The sequence below is a fragment of the Aphis gossypii genome, chromosome 1 (assembly GCF_020184175.1).
Source record: "Aphis gossypii isolate Hap1 chromosome 1, ASM2018417v2, whole genome shotgun sequence".
NCBI lineage: Eukaryota > Metazoa > Arthropoda > Insecta > Hemiptera > Aphididae > Aphis > Aphis gossypii.
The window spans coordinates 1,734,310-1,761,614 of NC_065530.1; the positions used below are offsets into that span (position 1 = coordinate 1,734,310).

Consider the following 27,305-nt stretch of genomic DNA (forward strand, 5'->3'; position numbering starts at 1 on the left):
TAAAAGCAATTTTTTTTATATATTAAAAAACAATTGAATTTTGAGTTATAGTTTATGAGTTTTTTTAAGTATTTAAAGTTTTCATGAGTATGAAGAGCAGTGCTACAATAGGGTATCCCACATCATTTTGGTTCCAATACTACGCTCATCTAAACTTAAACTTTCAATTAATAGGTAACTTGTTCGAAAATTGTTTTTATTGATGGAATAAAATTCTGCTTCAGAATATAAAATTAAAAATGACGTATAGCGTCATTCAAAAGAGTATAAAACTTAAGAGAACGTCATACCCGTATATGTTATCTTCGTCTTACAAACATACATCATAACAAGTTTGCTTTCAGTAGAACTCATTTTATATTGTTAGATTTAATGTTGGAGTTAATTTACCTATTATAATACTTAAAAGTAAAAATATTATTTAAGATACCACGTGGTTTTTTATTGATATTTTTATTTTAAAATGAATTATGAGCATTTTAAAGTTTCAATTAATTAATAAAAAAAATTAATTTTTAACCTTTAAGTTTGGTAATAGGTAAATTGGCTCTAATATTTAAGTTAACAACATAAAATGGGGGCTGATGAATAAAAATTCGCTATAACACACGTGAGTATGACGTCTTCTTAAAAGATGATGATAGTAAAAATAGAAAACATATAATTTTTCCCCAAAAAAGTTGTTTAGTAAAGTTTTAAAATTATATATAAAAGAAATGTTTCTGAAAAAAAATAGAATTTACATTAAATGGATCACTTTTGTCTTTCATAAGTGATACATTTAAGTAATATGAATTATATTATTATTATTTATTATATTTAATTCAGTAAATTTTAAATCATTTTAATAATAATAAAAGATAATAAAATCATAACAAAAAAATCATAACAAATATTGTACATTTAATAAGTACGATTTGTTGATGTATTTGTCAGGAGGTGCGAATGAAATTTTAATGGGGGGGATTACATATTAAAAATGTGTTAAATAATTAACTTGCATTCACAATTGTTTATAATTAGTAATTACACATAATATTTTTGATTTCTGGTTACCAAAATGATCTATGGTTTACCAAAATTCTGCGTTTAAAATATTTTGCAGGTTGTTTTAGAAAATTGAATAATATTTATTTTTGATAAAAGCATTAGGCAAAGATCGACAATAATTTAAACTGGTTTATCGATTTTTTATTTCATATGGAGGTTACGTTAATGTATTTAACTCGTACATAGTATTCGCGTAAGGACAATGTGGCTGGCTAGTAGTCGGTTTATTTTGTAAATAAAATCCTATTAATGTTTAATATTTATATAATTTATCACATTTACAATAAGTATAATAACTTCAAATTTATCGTGGTCTAAAAAATATGCATACAAGTATTACAACAGCTGATTTAAATGAGTGAAAGACGAATACTTCAATGTGAACTACGACAGTCGATAATGCGTTTTGCGTGTTATTATGGAGGTTTGTTTTTTGAAGGAAGAGTTTGAAAGATGTAGATTTAAGGTTTGTAAAGAATACCACCGTATAATATTACAATTAGAAGAGTGTCAGTAAATCATTGACGAATATCGAATCATTATTTGTAATATTAACTTAAAATATACCTACCTATAGAGGGTATATCTAAATCGAGTATTTATCAAAAATGTCAATTTATAAACGGTCTGTTGGTCAAATCAATTTCCATTAAAAATACAATTGGTCAAAAAACATTTATTTTAGGATTGTTTTGAAATTTCACGTTAATATTCACGGTATTCACTTACCTAGTTTAAAAAAATATTTTGAATACTGCACGCAAGTGTTATTAATAAATTTTTTTTGATGAACTTTCTTTTATAAAATGTTTTTGACATAACTGTCCTAGACCCCTATATGTATAGACTTGTATTTACAATAGTGCGTATTTCGTAAAACATCAATAACAATAATATAACCACTTCTTATTTTATACGAAATATATTGTTTGTATTATGATACCTAAAACAATTCACATATTATTATACACTTATGCAGTGTATATGATTAAGCAGAGTATAATATACAACCAGCTAATGGAACAAGTTTCTATGTATTGCAATCCATAGGTATTACACTGTAATATAGTACTTTCTGCATGCGAAAATTGCTTTCCCGTCATAAAACCTATAATTCTGCGGTGCTCTAGTGAAATGTGTATTTTCGCAATTCCAAGACTGTCAATAATACGCTTTATACTGTACCTATACTTAAATATGTTTATGTCCGAGCACTGCAAACTAAGTTCTAAGTAAAATATAATAGTATATAATAACGATACATGTGTAGTAAGATACGATGTTTAATTTTATATATTATTTTAATTTATGTTTTGCAGCTCGTCTGCAACTACGTGTATTTAATCAACATAGCGTTTTATAAACGCCACGACAATATTACAGCAACAGATGTGCGATAAAACTGAATGTATAGGTCTCGATCTACGTGTTTATGTGCGTTCGAGTGGTTTTTCGTACATAATATTTTTTTAGAAACGAGTTGGAGGATCACCGACGTATAATGGCCTTGAAATATTTAGACATTGGAGTATGTTGATTTGATTTTTTAACCTGTTCGATTATTTAAAATAAAAACACATATAATAAAATAACAAAAAAAAAAAATAAATATAGGAATATAGAATACACTTTTAGAATCTTTCATGCAAACATTGCGAACATATTGACTCTCTAGTAAAAAATGTTCTGAATAATTATTACTTATCCGCAAACAATAAGCCAAATTATTTACTATTGAAATAAAGGATATTGAATGAAAAATAGTATTTAAAGAGGTATTTAAAAAAAAAATTTTCATTTGATAATGGTTGGGTTTTAAAATACAATGATGAACAAATTTTAATAAAAATATTTACAAACACAAATAATGCATTTATAATTAATCTTTTTTTTTAAATTTAAATTTCATATCAAGGATTAGAAGGAATTACAGGATATAAGTGAACAATAGAATTATTATTATTATTATTTTTTTAAACTATTGTTGGATGAATTATCATGTAAAACATTTATATACTGAAAGTCTGAGCACTCTACATACTTATGATAGTTATTATTATTTTTTAAACAAAATAATATTTATAATTCGTAATATTTATATGTATATAATAATTATTAATTAATAAGTAAAAACTTACTTAAACTTATTCTTGAATATCATATTTTCAAGTTCTTGAGATTTTTTGAACTAGTTATCTGGTCATCTTGTGATGATACCTATAACTTCTGTATTTCGAACGAGAATACTTTATTTTTACCATAAATTATTTAATAGGATTTAAATAATATATATAAATATATTTTGGCCTAAATCAAAATTTGAACGAATAGTTTTTCAATTGTTAAAATATTTATTATACTGCTAGTAGTGTTACAAAACAAACAGTGGCACCCAAGATATATTTTTAAGGTGTAGAAAGATACATTTTTAGCCATGCACTCACCTTTAAAACGTTTTTAAATAATTTTGAATATTTTTTTTTTATTGCTAATTTGTTTAATTTATATGAGCTATCTCTCTCTCTCTCAAAAAAAAATACTACTTGATATAAACATTATGAACAAAATATCCATTTGATAATTAAATAATTAAAGAGAATAGTAGGCCAATTAAGAAAAATCATTACATTCTATGCATTACTAATACACATGTAATATTGGACTTAATATTTACTACAATTGGACCATTTTTATAATTTATAAATATTAATGAATTAAATTTTTCAAAACTCTATAAGTATAACCCTCGTATTTTTTAAATTCATTATCATAGGACTATTATACTTATAACACAAAGTAAAATAACTAAAAAATTACTTGTTCGAATTTGATTTTGATACGTCAATATTTTTTTGTATAATAATTATACACCAAATAATTGACAGTAGAAAATTAGGGATTTCATTTGAAACATAGAAGTTTGTGTCATCACGTGATACTACTTACATAGTATGCAAAATTTCAAGAATTCTAAAATATAGTCTTTAAGTATATTTTTAAGTTCCAAAAAATATAGATAGAATAAAGAAAAATGGGGTTTAGCACGCTTAGTGAATCACTCTGTAGGTATAGTATATATTATGAAGTTAATATGCACGTTTTCGAACATTACGAAATTTCATAATTAAATTAATTATACCTATGCATACCTATGTTAAAAGTAAGTGAATAGGTATTATATTAATTATTTTTGGAATATACATATTATAATTGTATAATATATTGTAATAAAATAAAATATATGAGAAAATAAGAACAATTATTTTTTTTTTATTTTGTATCGAAAGTACCTACGTGATTTGCTTTATAAGCATACTTACCAAATATACATCATATAGTTACGCATATTGTTTACCAATTATTAATTATAATACAATTATGTTACTGTCGTAAGTTATTGATTATTAATAGATAATAATTTTTCAGTTAAAAAGATTGCAGCTACAAATGTTTCATATACCATTATATTAATCGGAAATATAACAAATATAACGAAACGATGTAGTAAGCGTGTACATTTTAAGTAGTTTTTAGAAAATTGGCAAAAATGATTGAAAACAACATTTTTTATGGAACACTTTTAAAGGTAATTGCTTATAATTACTTATTCATTAACAATATAACCCTGTAAAGACCAAACATTTTAAGTAATTATTTAATTTGATATTACATACAATACCTATTAATTATTATAATATAAAAGGATCTCGATCTTTGTATATTTCTTGTTTTATAAAAAAGAATTAGTTAAAACCCTCCACTCCTAGAATCCATTCCTTTCAAATTTTAAACACCGATGTTATATCTACGAATAAGATAATTTAATATTATAGTAATTTTGGTGACGTATATTAATATAAAAATCGTAAAATCATAAAATAAATCGGTGATTAGGTAGGAATATCGTATATAATAATAAATAAGGGAGCAATATAAATGTAAAATTCGGTAAATGGCAATAATAAATTATTATGAGTGTATGATCACACGAGAAAAATTACCAATTATTGTAATACCCAAGTTAATAAAACAAGTTTTAGAAATAACACATTATTTTCATAAAATAAGTTATTACTACGTTAATAAATAATAGCAAAAAAGATGATACCAGTATATAGTATATTGTAAACATAACAGGTAATATTAATTATATTGTAATGATATAGTAATCGGTACTCGGTAGATTAAATATCGTAAAATCGGTTTTTCCTTTAATGTAACTAATGCATAATGATTTTTTCCTTACGAATCGTCATGAGCGCTGCAGTATAGATTTAAAAGTTGAGCAGCAAGCCTCAAACCCTCACCGCTATAATATAAAGACTTAGCACTTAGATGTTACTTTTGATATTAAACTTGCATTCAAGACACATTTTTGCAGGATTTATAATTTAAGGCTTCATTCAACTTATATATTTCTTAAAAAGAAACTATATGAGTTATTTTGCTCTGATGAGCTTAAATTAGTTTATTTTTTATTGGTAAGATATAGTTTTGAGTAATATTATGTTGCACTAATTTAGTTAAATCAGTCTATAAATCAGATTCAAGGCTTAAAGTAAATAAAAAATAACTTATAAGATATTTGTTCGTTAAATATAATGTTAAATGAGAACCTCATTGAGGTTAAAATGAAGTTAGATTATTTTTTTAAGATCTAGAAGAAATAAATTATCAAAATTTAGAAATTTTGTTAAAGCTCATCGTTTAAAAAACCGTCACTGATTGTCTATTTCGTATTAAGAATTTACATTTTAAAATGACTATATCAATATGTAAACTAAAGATTAAAGTTATAAATAAAAAAAATATACTGGCATAGTTATAATAACAGCAGATAATATGGTTAATATTGAGTTCAAAATTTGTTAAATATAAAAATTAAAAATTAAAAATGTACAGTTTAAATATTATTAACTTTTTACCACAAAAAAGAGATAAATTATAATATTAATAAATACAGCCTTCGGGAATTTTATTATGACTAATATCTAAACATCAAACAATATAGATTGTGATGATTCTAATTTATTATTTGTCTGTCTTTCGGGTATTCATTCCTATGCGCATGGTCGTATGGATCCAGTAAACTAATAGTCCCTCAAGTTTTGGGTGAAATTTTGAAAATAGTGTGATTTCTAAGTCAAGAAAGTCGAAAGTGAGACGTGTAATCATTCTGAAGTTCTATCCATGTGGAAAATGTCGAAAACTCTACTCGCGCGTGATACGATAATATTCACAAAATGTTTTTGATAAATAATTATGTATAATTTTGAAAATTCATTAATCAAGACTCGAAATCGTAATACAAGCAAGGTTAACCATATTCTTACATCGCTCCGGCTGCCATATATGTATTATGTATATCTTAAATATCTTGAAAACGGATGGTTGGTAAGGTACTCATTATAGTATGAGTATAATGGCTAATATTTATCACAAAGATCTTATACAATGTTATAAAAAAACAACCGTTGTGTTCTCGATAATTCATAGACCTTAGTTAAATTAAGACAAGGATTTTAATGTCTTAAAAACAAGAGAAATGCTAAAAAAATTATGACTTAGTAAGAAGAATAGCTATTTTAGTTATTTTATTATAATTTAAAAATATCTTGAGGTGATTTGAGACTTTTACGTATAAAATATACATATAATTATATTTTATAAAACAATGAATTTTTCATAATTTTTCATAAGCGTGTTTAAACTTAGAAGTTAGAATTTTGGCAAAATGTAGAAATTATTTTGTAAATTAGATATTTATAAATATATTTTTTTATTCTAAATATTTAACAATTTATTATCCCTCATAAGTTTTTCAACCACCTATAATCAAAAAAAAAATTCAAAAAAGTTAACGAATACTCGCATTAATTTTTTTATTATCTTTCTAAGTTCAAATTTCTATAACAACCGTAAAATAACTTTCTCCTTTATCGATTTTTGATATTTTGTTTTAATTCAAAAACTAATAACCGTAGATAATTGGAATTTTCACCAGTTGTTTTATTATCATTTTCTAACCGTGCTATAATTTGAAAAATATTTTGATTTCTTTTGAGCTACTTATATACATTTTACATTCTCGATTTTTTTGATTGATAAAAAAATTTATTTTGGTAAAAAAGTTTGAAAATTTAACTCATAAGTTGGTTATATACCAATTAAAAAACATCGAAAATATATAATATATATAACCACACTATTTTTTTTTACAAGCATTTAAAGTTTTACTGTTGACAAGATTCAGATAAAGTTTTAATGGTGTTTACTATCATTGCACATTTTTAGTTGTTAGTTGAATTGTATTAAATTATCCAATATTGAGTTTTAAAAAAGAAAATAATATAGGTTCTCATGTTGAACACAGCATAAATGTACATACAACGCATAGCATATTAGATGTTTGAAGAATTGCGATTTTAGTTATTTTATTATAATTTAAATATTTTTATTTCCGTTCATAATCGTATGTAATGATTTATCGTTAAATCAAAATGAAATACATTTTTTTTAATGACCTTCTTAATAATGAGATTCACTTGACTTCTATAGTATAGCAGAGCGATTACTTATTTCCCCCCTTATCTTATTCTTTTTAGTGGAGTAGTTCATGGTAATATTTTATCAATTTTTATCCGTTCATATAAAAATACCTACCAAAAATGTAATTTAAGTCGAAAAAATGCACTAATATTTTAAAAATAAATGTAAAATATAATTTTCATTTCTAAGTAAAAAAAAAAAAAAATTTTGTTTGGAAAGCAATAATATTTTAAGATATAAAAAAAATTTTCATTTAATTCCTCGTTATATCTTTAATCATTAATCGGTTTATGGTTGCGTCAATTTATCATAATAAAAAATAATATTCTCTTTAAAATTATAGTATAAATATTACAATAATTCAACACCGGCCACAGGAGCCACCGAGGTGAACAAAGCGGGACGACCTGGAGTTTTCATCATCGTCTTTCGTATTATTATTTGTTTATGTTTTACATAATATTATAAGATGAATACAATACATTTGATCGTATCGATTAAACACAGATTCGATTAATTAAATTGTTTTACTGCTAATCGTACAACATAGATGATTAAATAATGATAATTAAAATATTTCAATGCTATAATTGCTATAGCTACTGTGACTCGCGACAACTTTACTATACAATTTTTTGTTTTAAAATAACATATTTAGCGTGATGCGAATCACTCATGTATTTATTTCTAACACATATTATATAGGCTATAGCCTTGTAAAAGATACCTTTTAAAAATATTCAATATCAAATATAAATGCATTTTTAAAGAATTTGTATCGACGTAACTTTAATATTTTTATTTTATTTTTATTATCTTTTTTGTTTTTAGTTATATGTGATTAAAAACTTATGATGAATATTGTATTAAATTTTCAACATTTCTGACCAACCGAAAAAATATTTTTATTTATTTTTAGATATAGGTACTTATTATAGGATACCACTACAAATAAAAAATATTTTGAAAATTATACCATGTATATAAAAAAAAAATGATAGTATTATAAAGATTTAGTGAAAATGTCAAGTATCTATAGTTATTCGTTCTTCAATTACAATAATAAAAACACAATATTCAGGTGATCATCGTAACAGTATAAATAGGTTCGACATTGCATAATCTATCACAGGGGACAGTCTGCCGCTACTATAGTTTTTAATATATGAAAGTTACGCCAGAATAATCGTTGTAACATCGATAACAATGGTTTTTTTTAAGCTTAGACACGTATTTAATCATTAATATTATATGGATATAGGTGTTATACGTTAATGAATACTATAAATAGGTAAATAAATTTAATAACATCGTTTTTGTCTTCATTGTGGATTTATGTATATACGGGGTCATCCATTTAACGTAAGACATTCATTATTTTAGATAATACTATTGTTTTAGAAAATATTATTTTGTATATGATTTAATTTTTACTGTTTATTTATAGTTATCATATTTAAAATTTTCAAAATTATTATTTGAGGATTTTTAAAAATATGATTCCAGATAAGTAAGTAATCTATAATCGAATCTATCTATAATCGAAATATTGGATATTTTGCAATGTTCCAACTTCACTCATCTAAATTTAAAATAGCTCATAAGCTTAATAATTAAAAATGTCATTTAAAAAAAAAGATAACAATAAAAATAGTAAATTATTTATATTTATTAAAAAAAAAAATTCTGTTTTTAACGATTAAAAATTATGCAAAAAATTGTTTTTATTGTAATGGTTTTTTTTTTAAAAAAAATAACGAATGTCTTTCATTAAACGTATCACCCGGTATATTATGTATTTATAAAAGCAAAACTTCATCATAAAACACCATCTATAGACGATTGTAAGTAATGCAAGAAAAAGTGAAAAAGTATATAAAATTCAATATTGGCATCCCAACCGTGCACGCCGTGAATATGATAATACCTCCACAATTAAAATATCAAAATACACATCGTGTCGATTAATTATAATTACAATCGTATTGGTTTATTTGTATATTTTGTTATACAAAACATTGATATAATATCTTTTATATTATCACATAGGTCGTCATTAAATTCGTGGATTTGTTAATAATATGGCAATATACTTTACATTAAAACTAATTAAGTTAAGTTTAAAAACACTATTAAAATACATATACATTACCAATGTATAATTAATAATTATTAGTTGAGAACAATATATTTTATGTATAGGAATATAATATCATTTATTTTTGATTATGACCGCAGTATATGACAAAATCAAATGCAACATTGTTGAACTGAATTTAGAGGTACCTGCTTTTATTTCAAGAACAAATTTTCAGGACTCTAATTAGGTAAGTTTTAAGCTGGTTGAATTATTTAGATATAAAAAAAATCTTCTCTGACAGTTTCATTGAAGTAACCAAAAATTAATGCAACAAATAAATTATATTTAATTATTATTAGTATTATTTGAACAAAATAAATAATCAAATTCATAAAATGATTTTCAATTTTTTAAAGACGAATGATGATTATTATTATAATAGATATAAATACCACTATAGTATTTATAATCAATACTAATATGCACGTTTGAGTGTTTATTTACAAAAATTGTTTACGAATTTTTTATGTTTCATTAAATGTCTTTTACCCACTAATTTACATATTTTTAGAACTTTTAATTTTTTAGATCCTCTTATATAACAATATTACTAAGATAGCAGAAACCCGTCGTTAGTAGGAAAACAAAATAATATTAATAACTTGGTTACGCGTAATTAATATGATATTCATAGGTAGCTAGATAAATTATTATGAATAGTTAAATGTAGTGTTTGTGATTTTGTGTAAACAAAATGGTTTCGTTTGTTGTATTAGTACATAATTATACCTAAAGTCTATGATAGAAGGTTATTTAATGTTTATAAATAATATTACGCAATTTCTGGAGAAAAATATCTTATAAGTCTTGTGAATTATCGAAAAACATATAAATTTTAAAAATAATATCGATTTTTTATTATAATTATTATAATTTTAATTAATATACAAGTTTTTTGCGGTGGCTTAAAATAAAATATATTCGTTATTCAATTTAATTATAAGCTGTAGGCCGAATAGATTAATAGAAGTCAATAAATTAATCGTTAACAAAGATTAAGCGTTGTTATATAACTGTTTTAACTAGGGCTGACTAATAATGACTTTGTTACTTTTTGGCATAAATCATATTAATATTGTATAAGAATAATGTGACGTAAGTTAAACTGATTAAAATGGTCTAATATAACTGAGTGTCGATTTACTATGGCCTAAGATAATTACGAGGACTTATGAAAATTAAATTAAAAAGGAAATCATGGGAAACTGAAGTATGCCAATTAAACGATTATGGACGAAACGATAACTGAGTGTTAGGATTTGGAGTTCATTCTACTGAACTAATATTATAGACTAATAGAAACGCTTAGACGTATTTTATGAAAATCGAATTTTTCAATAGAATTTCGTATAACACCATCTGTTTTTCTCATGGCTTATATACTGTGAGTATGTCCAAATTGCGACTTGCTAGCCGCATGTGGCTATCGTCATAGTAATATGTAACTCGAGTCTTATTTATAAAATCGAAATTTACTAATTATTGTTATGAATAAAAAATGTTTAGAAAGCGTTTATTAAAGTTTATCAAATTATATAAAATATATTCATAAATATGTTGGCTCTTGGTATAATTATTATTGTATTTTTCTATATGACTTACGAACACGTTCATGTTTGCTACCCCTGCTGTATAGTAGCCTAAGCTCTCTAGTATCTACTATCTACAGTGTTTTTCTTATAATTTTATTAAGTAGAAAATATTTTTCTTTATGGCACGATATTTTGTGGTTGTAAATATGATAATAATTGTATAGTAGGCAACAGATACGATTCGTATTTTCGGTATTTTTAGTAATAGCTTTAAAATGAAAATTTGTTTGATATTGTTGATTTAATTAAGGCTGAAAAAAATTATAAGCTTTCAACTGATAAATTCACTTGATTTACTTTTTGTGCAAAACATTTCAACTAGAATGAGTTAATATTTTTCTTTCTAATCGACCACACTTAATTTTTACCTATGTAAATACTATATACATAAGAAAAAATCTAAAAAACTTAAACTTATACACCTAAATTGAATACTAATATTATAAAAAACATATTTTTTTTTCAAACTTAATTTTTATTTGTATTATTATTTTCTCATATAAAATATTTTACGTAATTTAGCCCTACATTCTTTCAAACATAATATTTTAAGTTCGCTTTAATATTATCTTTGTATAGGTAGTTACATAAATCTGTTACTTAAACTTTATCGTTTATCAAGTAAAATGTCACTGTTTTTTAAGAACTTATATATATATATATTTTTTTTTTTTATTATTTTAGAATTTCGGATCATTAATGTAAAATTAAAAATGTGTCTGAAATTTTTGGTTTTAATGTTTGTTTACATTAAATACTGTATTCGTGGGTTTAAGTACAATTAATGCAATTGTATAATTTCTGTTTTTCTTGATAAATAAGTAGATAAATAAGTAAAATACTTTTTATACAAGATTCGCATACTAACTAAAAAATAGATGGGCCTTTGCCCTTTTTCAAACCAATTTAATAATATTAATTTTTTCTGTATTCATTTTAAATTATCGGCGTGGTTTAAATTTATTATTGTTTTACTGTTAGCACTTGAATTAACGATCTTGTGTTAATTTAACTCAACTGAACTTGAATTAACATATTATATTCATTAACTTGCCTAACAAGAATTTAATATATTTCTGACTTACATATACCGTGTATATACATGCGTGATGCCAGAACTTCTATATAAGCTATATTGATATGACCTGCAGCGAGGCAGCTATTGGTATTTGCAGTGTTTTTAGTATAATAATAAATTGATTACCTATAAATGTATACATATAACGTATAATATGAAGAATCTCAACGATTCTGCGACGACTGCGCTGGTGATAAATCTCAGTGGACGAGAATAACAATATGTTAAAATCAAAATTACTACGAATATACAAGGTCGAGCTTTAGACGTTTTAGTACGCGTTGCTTATAATTTCAATATATTTTTTCCGGCCTTTTTTCTCTAATTGTTTTCGTTGCCGCTTATAGGTCATCCTGTTTAAATCAATGGCGAGGTGACGATATTATTGCATAATATATTGATATGCGAGTACCTAAACACAATAAGTAATAATATTATGCTTTGATGCCATAATAATATTATAAAGGTGGAAAGTTTGTATATGTTTAAACACGTTAATATCAGCAACTACTTGTCTGATTTCAATACAAATTATATCAATAAATTGCTATTGAAACTTGGGTGATGTTTTCTCCTTCTTTTTATTAATTCATTAGGTTGCTATAAGTTATATGTGGCTCACATATGAATTTTGTTTTGGTTCATGAAAATGAATATTTTTTGTTTATATTTATATGGTTAACATTGGTTATAAAAATGAAATTTAAAAAAAAACCTGTGTACAATCACCCTATAGCGATTTGGTTCAACGACGATGACAACGACCTAGCCAAAGGCAATGCAATCACATAATGAAGTTTCATAGTGATAAATTAATTTAATATATATCCATGTACAGAGTGATTTATCAGACATATTCACTCTCTATTCGTCTTCAATAATGAAGTAATTTTAGGTATGTCTTTTTAGGATTAACACATTTACTTAGAAATCATTTTTTAAATTATCGAGATTTTTTTTACTATATTTGAGAATTAGTCTTATGTTGATTGTAGATACAAACTCCTGTTTTCAAATGAAAGTCCTCCTTTTCTACTATAAATTTTTAAATTTTTTTTTAAATTTAAATATAATTTAGATAAAACTCAAACAAATTTATCATTTTATAAGTGATAAAAAATAGTTTTGAGTAAGTTTAAAAATTTAAAAATCAGAATTTGAATTAATGTATTATTAAATGAAAAAAAATGAAGATGCACAAGCTTGGTAAAACACCTTGTAAATAAGCCATTGTTACGGGATTTTTTTTTTTAATGAAACATAATAATATTACATTTATTGTTTGTTATTCAAACGTACAACAAAAAGAAATGTCCTTATATTTGTTTTTTATAGACTTAAAAACTACTCGACCGACTTAGGCGAAAGTTTCAAAGATTATTCTTATAGTGATATTAAAAATATGTAGAGATTTGTTTGAACCACTTTTTAAAATATTCTTAGTTCTATGTCCAATGTTCAATAAACCATGGGCGGTTTGTCTCATGTCCGAATCAGTCCAATTAGTTTCCAAAGCAGCTACACCGATATTATAGCGCCGGCTGTACCTATCAAATATTAATTGTTAATTTTTTCAGACATATAGTTAAATGTATAGATAATTGTTGTAGTGTTTGTAATTTTTGAGCACTAAAAATATGTATTTTTTTGTGTTTTCAACAATAATTCTTGTCAAAAGTTAGAACTTTAGACGATTATCAAAAACATCGGTATGTTTATGTATCTTTGATATTTTTGAATTGTTTTAAGAACATCAAAAATATAAATTTACAGATTTATTTATATCGTTTTTCAAAATTGCATTCGTTTTTCCTTTTTGCGACGATCCTTACTCCTCCTTCTTCAACTCCATGCGATAACCAATTGAGACGGGATTCTGGTTTTCGTGTCACGCGGCCGTCCCCACCGGTTTCGATCTTTGGCTGGGTAGGGTAGGGTTAGCGGAGTGACCGGAAGGTCTGCCGTTACCCAAATACTCGCGTGCTGCTGACGACCGTCGTAATCGTACGGCGGACACGCGACCGAACGACCGACAATAACAATTATTATAACTCACTACTCGTGTCCGTTTTTCACCCTGCTGAAGTTTGTGTGTTCGGTTTGCGGTGAATTATATCGTAGAATCGGACATCAACGTCGACTTGCCGGCACATACGACACACCGTCGAAGTATACGATCACCGTCGGAGATCGTTTCGGTGAGTAAAACTTGTAGGTACATAATAATATTAAAAAAAATCAGAATAATGTTTAAGTATACATTTTGGCGATTAAAAATTAATCGTGTAACGAACATGATTATCATACATAATTATTATTAAATTACCTATGTGAAAAAGTGACGTGAATAACGGTTTCGCGAATTCACTTCGTATATCTATAAATGTACGTATTATTATACTGTAATCGATCACAGTTGAGTTGTAGACGAGACTTTAATATGATCGCCGAAAGCCTCCGTCCAGTTCAAGACGATTTGTATACTATCATTAATCGTATCTATATAATAGGTACATAAACACCTCAGGATATGATATTTTAATGGAGTGTTCACACTCGACTATAATAATATAATAAACGTCAACGGTTTTTTATGATATAATATATGGCTCATTTTTTACAATAACTATTCTAACGTTTTTGACAAGTATATTATATTAGTATTATTTTATCACAATTAATACTGATATAATAATTTTATTAAACCTAAATATGTATATGAGAAATTATAAAAAAAATTTAATTTTGCAGAAATCTAATTGGCTAAAAAAAAGGTCTTGAAAAAATGTATTATTTCCACTGTTAGTATTCTAATTAGGAATTACAAAAATATCTAAGTTCCTTGTGTTTCTACATGTTATATTTCATATAATAACTCAGGATAATGGATGAGGTTGTTAGAATATCGTAAACTAACATAATATCTGCTAATTTATGTTATGTAGTGAGTTTACGCTTAAGAAGTTTTCAACAACATTATCGGTATCTCTAGTGATACGTATATTAGATACATAAGTAATTCTTTTCAAAAACTTATATTGACATTATTAAGATGATTTATATATTTTGAGTAATAACTATACAATATAAGTGAACCGAATTTTACATCTTACATTAGACCTTACTAATGGCATATAAAGTGATTTTAAACTTTAAACAAATAGGTTATTTAAATTCTTTCGCATTTCTTTTGATAAAACCCAGTGTTTTTTATAATTTATTTATGGTTTGACATTTGACTATATTCTTATTATCGTTGTATATACCTTCGCGTAGTTTTAGAAAGAAAAAGAGTTTTACGTGGAATAATGACTCATTATACATTTTATAATAACCGTATAGTTGAGAGTATATTATACCATTATATATAATAATGTGATACCTAGTAATTATAGTTTCGATTCACTATAGTGAAATATTGCGTAAACGTGCGGTATACTGATCAGATTCTGTAGGGTCTCTAGTCAAAGTTTTCGAAGTAATTAAAGAGGTGGTATAATTAGTAAGTCTACATGTAGTGGATTTTCTATTTTTATCGTAAAAACGGCAAACAATGATCGACCGAAATTATTTAATCGCATGTAACGTGACAAAAAAAATTAATTGGTTTCTATCGCGTTGTTCAATTAATAAAATAATAATAACGCGTGTTTTATTGTTGTATAATTTTTTTCTGAACAAGCGTTAAATTTTTCGTTTTTTTTTTTTGAACTCCGAACAGTTCAGTATAATCCAATCTGTTGTGTATAAACAATTAAGGTTCTCCAGTTTCATGTGCAGATTATAATTGTGTATGATAGTATAAAACTTTCGATATAATATTAGAATGTTTTTTTTATGTGTTCTATAATTAAGTATTTTACTCCCATTATATTTAGGCCTGAATAAAACATTATACATAGCTACTTTAATATAATATATTTAGGATAGTTTTTTTAACTTTTAACGTTGACTTGGTCAGTGACCTGCTATGTTGTTGATATTATAGAAAGTGAACGCGCGCATCGCCCGAATCCTACGTAACAATTGTTTATGACCTTCGGAGATCTACGATACTGGGGATTTCACGTGGGATTTTGTAATTACTGAAACGGGAATCTATGATATTATGATCAGCTTTTCGCGCAATTTTGAAACGTTTATGTATATTACAGCATCTTCAAAATGTCATAATAACGTAACTGTCCGGTATAAAATACCTATACAGTCGTACAATTCTTATGCAGATTATTCGTGTCTATTCGAACGCGCGTATTGCGGTAATAAACGGTCACCAAACGTTCAAATTCGAAAAAATAGAATCCACAAATTATTATTAAAATTTAAACTAAAAATTGCTACACATAACTTTACATTTAAGTGCATACTACTATAATACACACAAGCTGTACTAAAACACACGTAATATAATAGTAGAACATATTTCATAAACAAACCTTGAAAATAATTAAATTAGGTATATTGACAGCAAGGTAGGTTGAGAAGCATTCAATGCTTAAGTTGGTATAACTATAAATAAATAATATATATAGGTTAAATTATAGAAACGGTAGACATGTAAAATTAAATAAAATATACCGACAAAAATCTTATATTTTTTTATAATATCAAAACAGTCAATTTCGTAACGTTCAATAGTATCTACCTAATATTATATTGCTTGTCCGGAGATATTATAAAATTAAATTTTGCATTAGTTGACCATGGTCCACTAATTTATTACCGGTTCGAGTTTCGTGATAAAATTATTAATGAATAATTATCGTCTAGGTTTTTATTTTTATTCCTCCAACTTGATAGGTGTGTACAGTCAAACGAGTTGTACATTAGAATATTGGATAATATGAAATTTTGTGAATAAATAACATTTTTTATGTAGATAGAATTATGTACGATAGTAATATATAAATAAATTACATGTTATTCTAACCATAGGTAACCTCAATAGTATAAATATTACAAAGATTGAAACGTCGTACGAAACTCACATATTCTTAGTGTGTACCTACCACAATCGAATATCATATATAATTATATGTCCTGCAGTAATAGACGTGCAAGAATAATATATTATTTATTTATTTAATTATATAGTAATAATATATATAGTATACTTATAGTTGTTAATTAGATTGAAACTATGAATAATTACAAGTAAAAAATATTTTAAATAACACTTAACAATAATAATATGTAGACCATAGTAGAAGTCGAGTACTAAATGGCCGTTGAATTTCCGATCTGTATATTTGGTTGTGTGAAACTTTTCGAACTTTTTCGTTATTATAGAATACAGATTATTTTGATACATATAAGATAATCACTGATCATAAATCATTTCAGAACCAGTAGTCCTCTGATATGCTCAAAATTCTAAAATTGTCAACCGGTTTTGAATTCATAGAGCAAGAACAACAACATAATATTAATCAAAAACAATTCGTAACCTTAACCAGATACGACATTACCTATTTACCTATATTTATTATGTACTGTGCAAATACGTCATAAACATTTAATTGTTCCATTCAAGAAGGTATTATGTATATATTAGGTAATAATTATTTATTCAAAAAAATTAAACATACAGTATATAAAATTATGAATTATTCATATACAATGACTATCATATTTTCTATATCAACAAACCATATAAAACAATTATAACTAATATAAAGGCTGTAAAAACATATTTCTTTTTAAATTATATTAATGAAATTAATCATATTAATTATGTTTGAACGGCTTGATATTAAAATCAACATTTCGTTTAAACTAAATGAATAATTTTTTATAAGTAATAAATATATTACTCTATGATTAGTATAAAAAATGGCATTGAAATATTCCAATATTATACCTAAAATAGGTACCTATATCATTAAAATTACGAGTAAAAATATGGTAATTTTTAATTCGTTTTTAACTTCACGAAATATAATTATTATTATGTTTCAGACAACAATTTCGTTGTGAATTTTTAAAATTCTATGTAAGTCAAGTTTGGTATAATATTATTATAATTTAGAACACGCATTACTCTTGTGTATACCTTAATCATAACAAACGTTAATTATATGGGTATATTAATAAAACCAAAGTCTAGTTCAAAGTCAAATAATCAAAGCAAAAATCAGTTACGCATTTATTATTGACAATGCAAATAATATAATATCAATGACAACTTTTGTATTTAAATTCGATATCTAAATATATTCTAAACATATTTCAAAAAAAACTATATCATTCAGTTGTAATAAACTTATGTATGGAAAAGAAGACGATCTATGTAAATTTATGAATATCCGGGCTTTATACTATTGATGACCTACATCTTTAATGTTCCATTGTAGTATTGTAATGTTGAGTTAAGTACGCTACATTCAAAAATACATGTGCATCTAACCTATAAGGTATTTACACATTTGATACATGAATATAAGTGTTAATGAATTTAGAAATAACTCCAATTCAATGTTAATCATTTTAATAAATTAATTTAGACAATATAATATTATGATAACGTTCTGAAATGTTATTGACATTTTTGAATAATTCAATAATTGTTATTGCATCCAATAGGCATTTACACGTATTTAGATAGACCTCTAACTTGAGCTCACTGTATCTAAATAAAGTAACTACTGCAGCTTAAAAAAATGCAGGTTTATATTTTATTAGAAGTGATAATTTGACATTTTATAGTCTTGATAATTAGATAATAGTCTGATATAACTATCCAATTTTAAGCTACAGAGGTTACATAGGTCCATCCGTTTAAGGAAAAAAAAATTAAATAATGAAATGCTTTTTAATGATATTAGGCAATTTTAAACCAATTAAAAATGTTTTTTACGATTTTAGGAGTTTTGAAAGTTAATTTAATGTTGATATTTTTTGTGAAACAAATTCAATTATTTTTATTTTTATTTGTAAACAGAAAATAAAAATTATTCAATACTGTTAAATTACATTTTTATATTTATTATAGATAGGAATCCAGAAAAAAATCTAACTACGCCCCTAAATTTATTTGCCATCGTCCAAAAGTCACTGATAAAATATTTTTTTTTTCGAACAACCTCATACCTGCCAGTGGACAAATTAAATTTTGTTTCGAGTGTTAATTTTTTTATTATTTCATCTTCACTAGTCTTACCTTTGTTCACGCCAAATATTAATATTGTTGTATAACAATATGTTGTATGCATATTAATAGTTATTAGTTTCAAATTTAAGACAGTGTGTATGCAGTGTGTAACGTGTGTGTAGCATAAATAATAATATAGTGTTATGGTAGCTAATTGTGGTACGGACTATCGATAATAATATAATTATTACACACCAATAATATCACACTATCGATGGACAAAGCCGAGAAAATGATAATAGTTTTTAATCAAATCCGACATGGCGGACTACGAGCGTAGGAACATTGTATTTTAGCGATTCAAAGTTGCAGTTGGTATTTTTAAAAGTTCTTACTGTATTCGCAATAAGAATTTCGACTCATCACGATATCTATAGCGTTTGTAATCGTTATAAACTTTACAATCGACATGGATTATGCCTTAAAAAAAATGTCTTTAAAAATACCACTTTATGCCTTAATAATATTACAAAACTTAAAAAACTGTTTTTTCGCAAATTATCTAATATTAAGTAAAGCGATTACACAAAAATCTATTTGAATTATTTAAATTCACATAATTTAGCGTTATCACGAGTGTTGCAAATCGTCAATTAAGCGACCTATCTATATGATTTACTCGTACATTCATCTGCATGTATACGTGACGAAGAGTTCGTTTTATGCAGTCGTTGTCGTTTTTGTCTGATACATAGCTAAAAAAACATAAGTAATAATGTTACGAATCAAAACAAATAATATCTATATTTAATTTTTTATTTTTATCAGTGTAGCTTATACTGAATTATTATCAAATTTTATCCATTCTATTTGCATTTAAATCTCTTCGGTCTAAATTTATAACATTAATATAATTATACGTATGTATTGCTATATTTCTGTGCACTTGTTCGTTTTTCTGGACGTTTATCGTCGGAAGCCGTCAGATTCATTGGATTTGATAGCGTGTTACTTGTACAATATAATATTATTGTTATAAGTTCATAGACTTACGCGATGTATTCCATCGAATGTAGAGTGTTGTATCGCCTCTCGCGGCCGTACTGTGTGGCGCACACCGTCAACGACGAGGTCGCTTCCACGTCGAAGGTATATAATTATAGTATTATATTATATGTATACGACGTTGTTGCACCGTACATAACGTCCACCTTGACCCGGTACGTGGACTCCACGCCAAGTACCTACCGCTACTATACGCCAAAGACTTGCGCCACTCGACTCCAAGAGCGCGTACGGGGTGCGAATTGAAACGCTGCTCGTGCGTATTATTTATCATTATTGTTACTATTATTATTATTATCATTATAAGTGTTATAACATTGTTACATCGCGCGTACCACCATCGTCGTAGCCGTCGTTTGGCAGTAGCTCTTCGACGCGACACTCGGATCTATGATTAAACTCACGTCCTTCACCTATCCCGTATACGTCATAATAGTGACTAATTTAATCAACGGTTTCATTATTTTTTCCTGATCGATTTTGATATTTTCAAAAGTACAAAAAACGTTTTTCTATATTTTAGTTTTAATGTCTGTATAAATAGTTAAAGAGCTGTAAATAAATGTTTTGTTTTTAGTTTATTGTAAAACTAATTTTCCTCAAAACATACATAGTTTGAATTTTTCTATATTTTTTCGTCAATTAAAATTCAATTACCTACATAACCTATATAGTATATATTGTATGCATTGTTTTTTAATTTTTGTCTTATTAAAGATATTTTATATCGTATGTAAGTACTTAATTAACAGTAAAATCTTTAGTTTTCAATATATTACACTTGATAGATTTTTATTCAAACTTAGGTAGTAAAAATATTTTTTTCTTTCAAGAATCCTTAATAATAAATGACTTGGAAAATATGTGTAGTAAGTGAAGTAGTTTACACTGTACGTATAATAATAATGTTACACGATAATGAGGAGAAACAATCACCGTAAAATAGATCGCTGTTTCGTATACACAATATTTTTGGCACATAATATCGATGTATTGAGGAAGGTACCTATTGCACGGTTTTTTTTTATCAAAAGTAAATAAACTACTTAATTTTACGAACTGTTAAATTTAATATAATATGTGGAATGCAGTTAAGGTACATTTATGGCACCCACTTCGGTCGACGACCGCGAACCGGCGTTTTATTATGATAATTTTGTTGCTATGGATCAGCGTGTGAATAAGTACCTACTACGTTGTGATATTTCGTAATGGTAATTATATTCACAGACATCAGATAATCGTGTACCTTAGTAAAAAATGGAAATCGCGTATTTCAACAACGAAGCTGAATTGATCTCCGTGTATGTATTTGCCACGATGATCACACGAGTACAGAAAAGTTTCGTTGTAGTTATATCTGCCAAAATTATAACAAAGCTATACAGAGTAATTTTGTGAAATTACATGTTCACATTTCTTTTTGTCAATATTGCAGTTATTCAAAATTCGATTCTTGGAATTTTTAAACATAATTTCAGACTATACTTTATTGAGATTTTTTTTACTACCTGTTGAGTGTGGAGATACAGGATTTTGTTTTCCAAGTGAAAATAAGTCCCATCGTACAATAGAACTCTGTTTGGGTACGATCGATAATCCATAATATAGTTCACGATGACTAAAAAAACTACTATAGCAATATATATATTTTATATATATTTTTAAACATAATTTTTTATTAAGTAAACTGATACATAATTGAACTTAACGTTTATTTAATGAATATAATATAGTGTACATGCAACACAGAGTGAAGAGTTCTCCCAGTGGTTGCACTTTGATAATAGCAAAATATTAAAGCCAAAAATTTCAATCAATTAACGATGGATTTAAAATGTTAATATTATAGTACTGATAAGACATGGATGATTATCGAGATGTTTGGGTGGTCAGTTCACTGCTGTAGAAATTCCAGCGTTATTATTCACATTATTATGTTTGACCTTCGATCATATTGCAATATTATAATACACACACGTGTCAGTATCTGCGATGCTGTTGCTCTACTATAAGTAGATAACGTGATATTACGCAGCACGCAGACTTTAAGAAGACTCGACTTGGAAATAAAACATCACGTATTCACGTTAGCCTCGATTTGCATCCTTTTTTCGTTGGTTTTGTTATGCAAATATATGGTACCTACATATACAGTTTTTAATTACACTAGAAAGTCAGCAACATATTTTATATCATAATGATTATATTGCAATAATTATTATATTATTAAAGTACACTGACTAATACATACAACAAATTGTGTAAATTACATTGGTTATATTATTATTATTGTGTAGGATGCACAGCTGTCTATATTTATTTGATTTGTTGACAATGATCTAGCTAAAGGAAACACGATTTAATAACGACGTTTCATAGTAAAAACTAATTAAAAATGTATACATATTACGTGGTTTACCAAGAATGCTCACTCTTTCTTATTCTTCAATAATACAGTAGTTTAAAATCTGATTATTAGAATTTTTAAATACATTTAAAGATCGATACATATAAAGTTGATTAAAATAATTCATTATTGAAGGAAAATTGGGGGTGAGCATGTTTGACGATTCACTCTTTAATTTTATATATTATATTTTTTGGTCTCAGGATCATCGGATATTGCTACAGTCAATCGATTACGTATACATAATACATATAATACACATATACATTACATATTTATATACTGTAATGTACACGAAATATATTACGCATGATAGCTGTATATATTATAAAATAATATGTAACGCTCTAGTAGTGTCTAATGAATAGTGATTTTTAAAATATGCATATCGACTTATTAATGAAATACCTATTACCTACCTTGCCGTTTGCTCGACCGTCTTCTAATATTTATGTACAGAGTGAACGCGCGACTTTCGGTTGGCTCTCGAGGTATTATTAGTAATCGTGGTGCACGCCAGACTTTCCGCGACCTACAATCAGGCCAATTTATACGATCGAAAAAAAAAATTTGCGAATTTTTCTCGTCGCTAATAAGTAACACTGCACACAAATACAGTTATTAGACGTAAAACGATTGTATATTTAGTTTATTTGACATAAATACGTATCGATAGCCTACGGGCACGATCTTCGAGCTCGAGAAAATGATATCATTACGATAACCCGTTTAATTGCCATCATGTTTTATCATCGATCTTAGAGTAATAAATTTAGGGCGTCGGTTTTATTACAAATTGAATAATTTTTTTGAAAATATTGCCTTCCAAGCACAAAGTTTATTTCATAAATTACATAATTTAAAAATAAAACTTTTATTTCGTATTTTTTTCTTAACTTTAAGTATACTTTTTAGTACTCGTATATATTATAAAAACGGCTATAATTAAAAAAAACTACCATAAACTATACCACTTAAAGTAAAAAATTAATTAATAGGCATTAGTTACTTTGCTTATTCATATTATTTTTATTAAGTATGTTTTTTTCCCGTGTACCTGAAGTTGCACAACGGTCTGACAATCGAAAAATCTTTATCACGTGGCACAGGCACCTATATATTATATATAATTTCTAAGTCAGAGGGTTTCCACATTGGTTGGTCTATCTCCTCACGTTATTCTTGTTGTTATTATCTTTTGCTATACAATTTACTCATTGTATATAAATATTCCAGATTGTAAATATTCATTTGTTAAATAAAACATGAAAAAATATATAATGTATTATACAGACTGGTTGTTTTATTTTCAACTCACATCAATCGCGATAACGCCAAATTATGTGAATATAAATAATTCAAATAGAATTGTGTTTTAATTGTTATTTTCAATTAGGTTTCTTTTAGGCGGTTATGCTATATTATAATAGCTTAAGCTGTATATTTATTTGGCATATCGTATATAGTTATAGATGCTATAAAGTGTCGTATGTTATCCTATTGTATTCGGAGAACGAGTTTTATATACATTTTGTTGTCGTCGCTAAACTGTATGATAATAATAATAATATATTGTCGTTGATCTTGGACCATCAAATATTTATGTTATATATATATTATATGTCATTTGGTTGTTAGTTATTGCACGCACGATAAATGAAAACGAAATGTACGATCGAGATCGACGGTGAAAAAATTGAACAGATATCAACAAAATATGAGGATCAATAATAATATTATTATTATTACAATAGTTTACTCACCTATATGTTTATCTACAATTAAACAGCACAATAATATACTGGAAATCAGATCAAGGTTACTTCGGTTTTATATAACATAATATTCTAAACTCCACTATTCGCGTTAAAATGTTTGTTATGAGTTTTATAAATTGAAATGGATTTAATTACAATTAGAAAAATAATAATATATAATATTTTGGGTTTGAAAAACAACAACCTTGATCTAATTTTTTAATCTTTTGTGAATTATGTAAACAATACTGTTTGTGAGTCTGCTTTATACGCGATTTTTGAGTTGTTTTGGTAAAACGTAGGCAATTTTTAATTATAAATAATATTTAATTACATTTTTAACCGTAAATTAAGTTAATTTTATGCATTAATTTCGTTTTCGTACACCTGTGAATATAATATAGTGAGATTCGTTTATCGACATGGACGAATGCCGATATGATGCTATTGTAACGCTGTATGATTTTGTGATTATAAATACATACCAGAAGTACATAAGATATTGTATCTATATTCCTTAAATAACTATATCTGAGAGGTTGTGAATGTTATACCTATTATTTTAATTCCTAAGTCAGATGCTATATGTTGAACATAGTAGTACAACTATTTGCCATCTTTCCAGTTCACAGACATGCCAATTCGCGTACAGATAAACCGGTTTTATAAAAACGTCCTAAATTTCCGACAATAGATAATAAATATTTTTTAATGTATACTAAACAATATTAAAAACATACTAAATCTATATTAATATAAAAAAATGCAAAATAATTCTGTTACGTTTACACGTGTTAAACCACAGAACTGATTTTGATGAAATTTAATACAAAGATAACTTAAACCATAACAAAAAAACATAGATTACTTAAAAAAGATAATAAACCCATAAAGGGATGAAACTATATAACCACTCTAATGTGATTGAAAGCCAACTGCGTGGACAGATTTTTTTTGTATATTTAGGGTTGCCACTGGTTGCAGAAAATAAAAAGGACTTATATAAAAATAAATGTATGTTTGTAGTTTATATTATATACTCATATATTCGAACTACTCTACCGATTTTAACAACTCCAAAGATTGTTTTTAGAGATATCAAAAAAGTTTAAAGAATAGTTGGAATCATGTTCGAAAATGCTATACAAAATCCACCTGTACAAAAGGTTGACTATCTTGATCGAATTAGTTCATACAATTAAATTACCGACACCGATTTGTCTGTGAGTTGTAATTAATTAGTACAAAATAAAGCGCTGAATTTTAAATTTGTTAATTTGTTAATTATTCAATGTAGTCTAGGGAGTAATAGTTGTCAATAGGTATCATATTATAACCATAGCAACTGTTCAGTTTTGAAAAATAATATATATTTTACATTATATAATAATAATAATAATACATTATCTTAACAATTCATACTTCATTTAACTAATAAAAAAAAAAATACTGCATTTTTCGTATTATTAACAATTTTTATCAACAGTTTGAATTTTAAACGCTGATCAAAATATTATGCTCAATGTTTACTCTGTTCATGTATTTGGATATTTTTAAATTACAGTAAAAATATCGTCTAAGTTTTAATTATTTGTTGATGGACTTATGAATTTCGTATTTTCATCATTTTATTTGGTTTTTTTCACACCGATCTCTCCACGAATCCTTCCCCACCATCACCACCACTCACCAACCCATCGAGACAAGATTCTAGTTTTCTCAACTATTGTTTGCAAGTCCATTGTAATGCTTATTAAAAAAAAGTTGTTTGGTACAGTCCGTATAGTCACTCGTAGTGACTATTTCACCTCAAGAGATCTTTGATGACTGGTTACAAGGTGGATACAGAAAAATGTGAACAGATTGCACACTCCAACGATAGAGGTTTGGGCTAAATATACCATCGGCAATACAAGTACAGGAGTCGCTAAATTTTTGATATAAACGTATGATTGTTTCATCTGTGAGAATTAGAGAAAGGAAGAAATTTTCGTTGTTTTATATAATATTTTTGAAAATCTTCGATATTGTTTGAGTATTTTCATATGCATAGTAAATAAAAATATTCAGTACGTGTTTGTAGGTATATTCATAACAACGAAAACTATTTTTCCACTAAAAGCCGAACTTTTTGAAATATTGCAAACTCCTGTCATTAAATAAATTTGTCAGTATAGAAGGTTGCACCATATGTTTTATTTTTAGGTAAAAAGATTATTCGTGTAGGAGTTTATATTTGGCCTTACAAATTGTTCGACCTAAAAATTTTGCTTGAGAACAAGTTGGACGGGCCGTGGACGAAACCGACAGAGATTGATGTCAATATATATTAATATTATATTAAATTATAGGTTTACGAATTACGATTCTAGTTTTGTCAACGGGAATTCACTGAAATGTTTTGCGCGGGACGCGAGACACAAGGCAATCGTCTTTTCGCAGCAGCATAGTTTGGATTTCATCTTGTATTACAACTTTACTATACCTACGATGGCATTGCATATGATATGTCTAGAAAGACTAAGGTCATAATGTCGCGTCGGTATAAAATAATGTGGACTTAAAGACGTTTTT

The 27,305-nt window shown here is 26.3% G+C and overlaps 1 protein-coding gene and 1 long non-coding RNA gene across 2 annotated transcripts in view; both read left to right on the top strand.

Moving 5' to 3' along the window:
- The first annotated feature begins 1,255 nt into the window (after positions 1-1,255).
- LOC126549033 (uncharacterized) lies at positions 1,256-9,923 on the top strand. Its single transcript, XR_007603175.1, has 4 exons — positions 1,256-1,516; positions 2,370-2,578; positions 4,477-4,636; positions 9,838-9,923. It is a non-coding gene; the product is annotated as an uncharacterized LOC126549033 (long non-coding RNA).
- Positions 9,924-14,392: 4,469 nt separating this feature from the next.
- LOC114120762 (elongation of very long chain fatty acids protein-like) overlaps positions 14,393-27,305 on the top strand; it is a 29,470-nt gene continuing 16,557 nt past the window's right edge. Inside the window, exon 1 of the mRNA XM_027982776.2 lies at positions 14,393-14,607. The gene's annotated coding sequence lies outside the window, so the exon portion shown is untranslated. The remainder of the gene's footprint in view (positions 14,608-27,305) is intronic.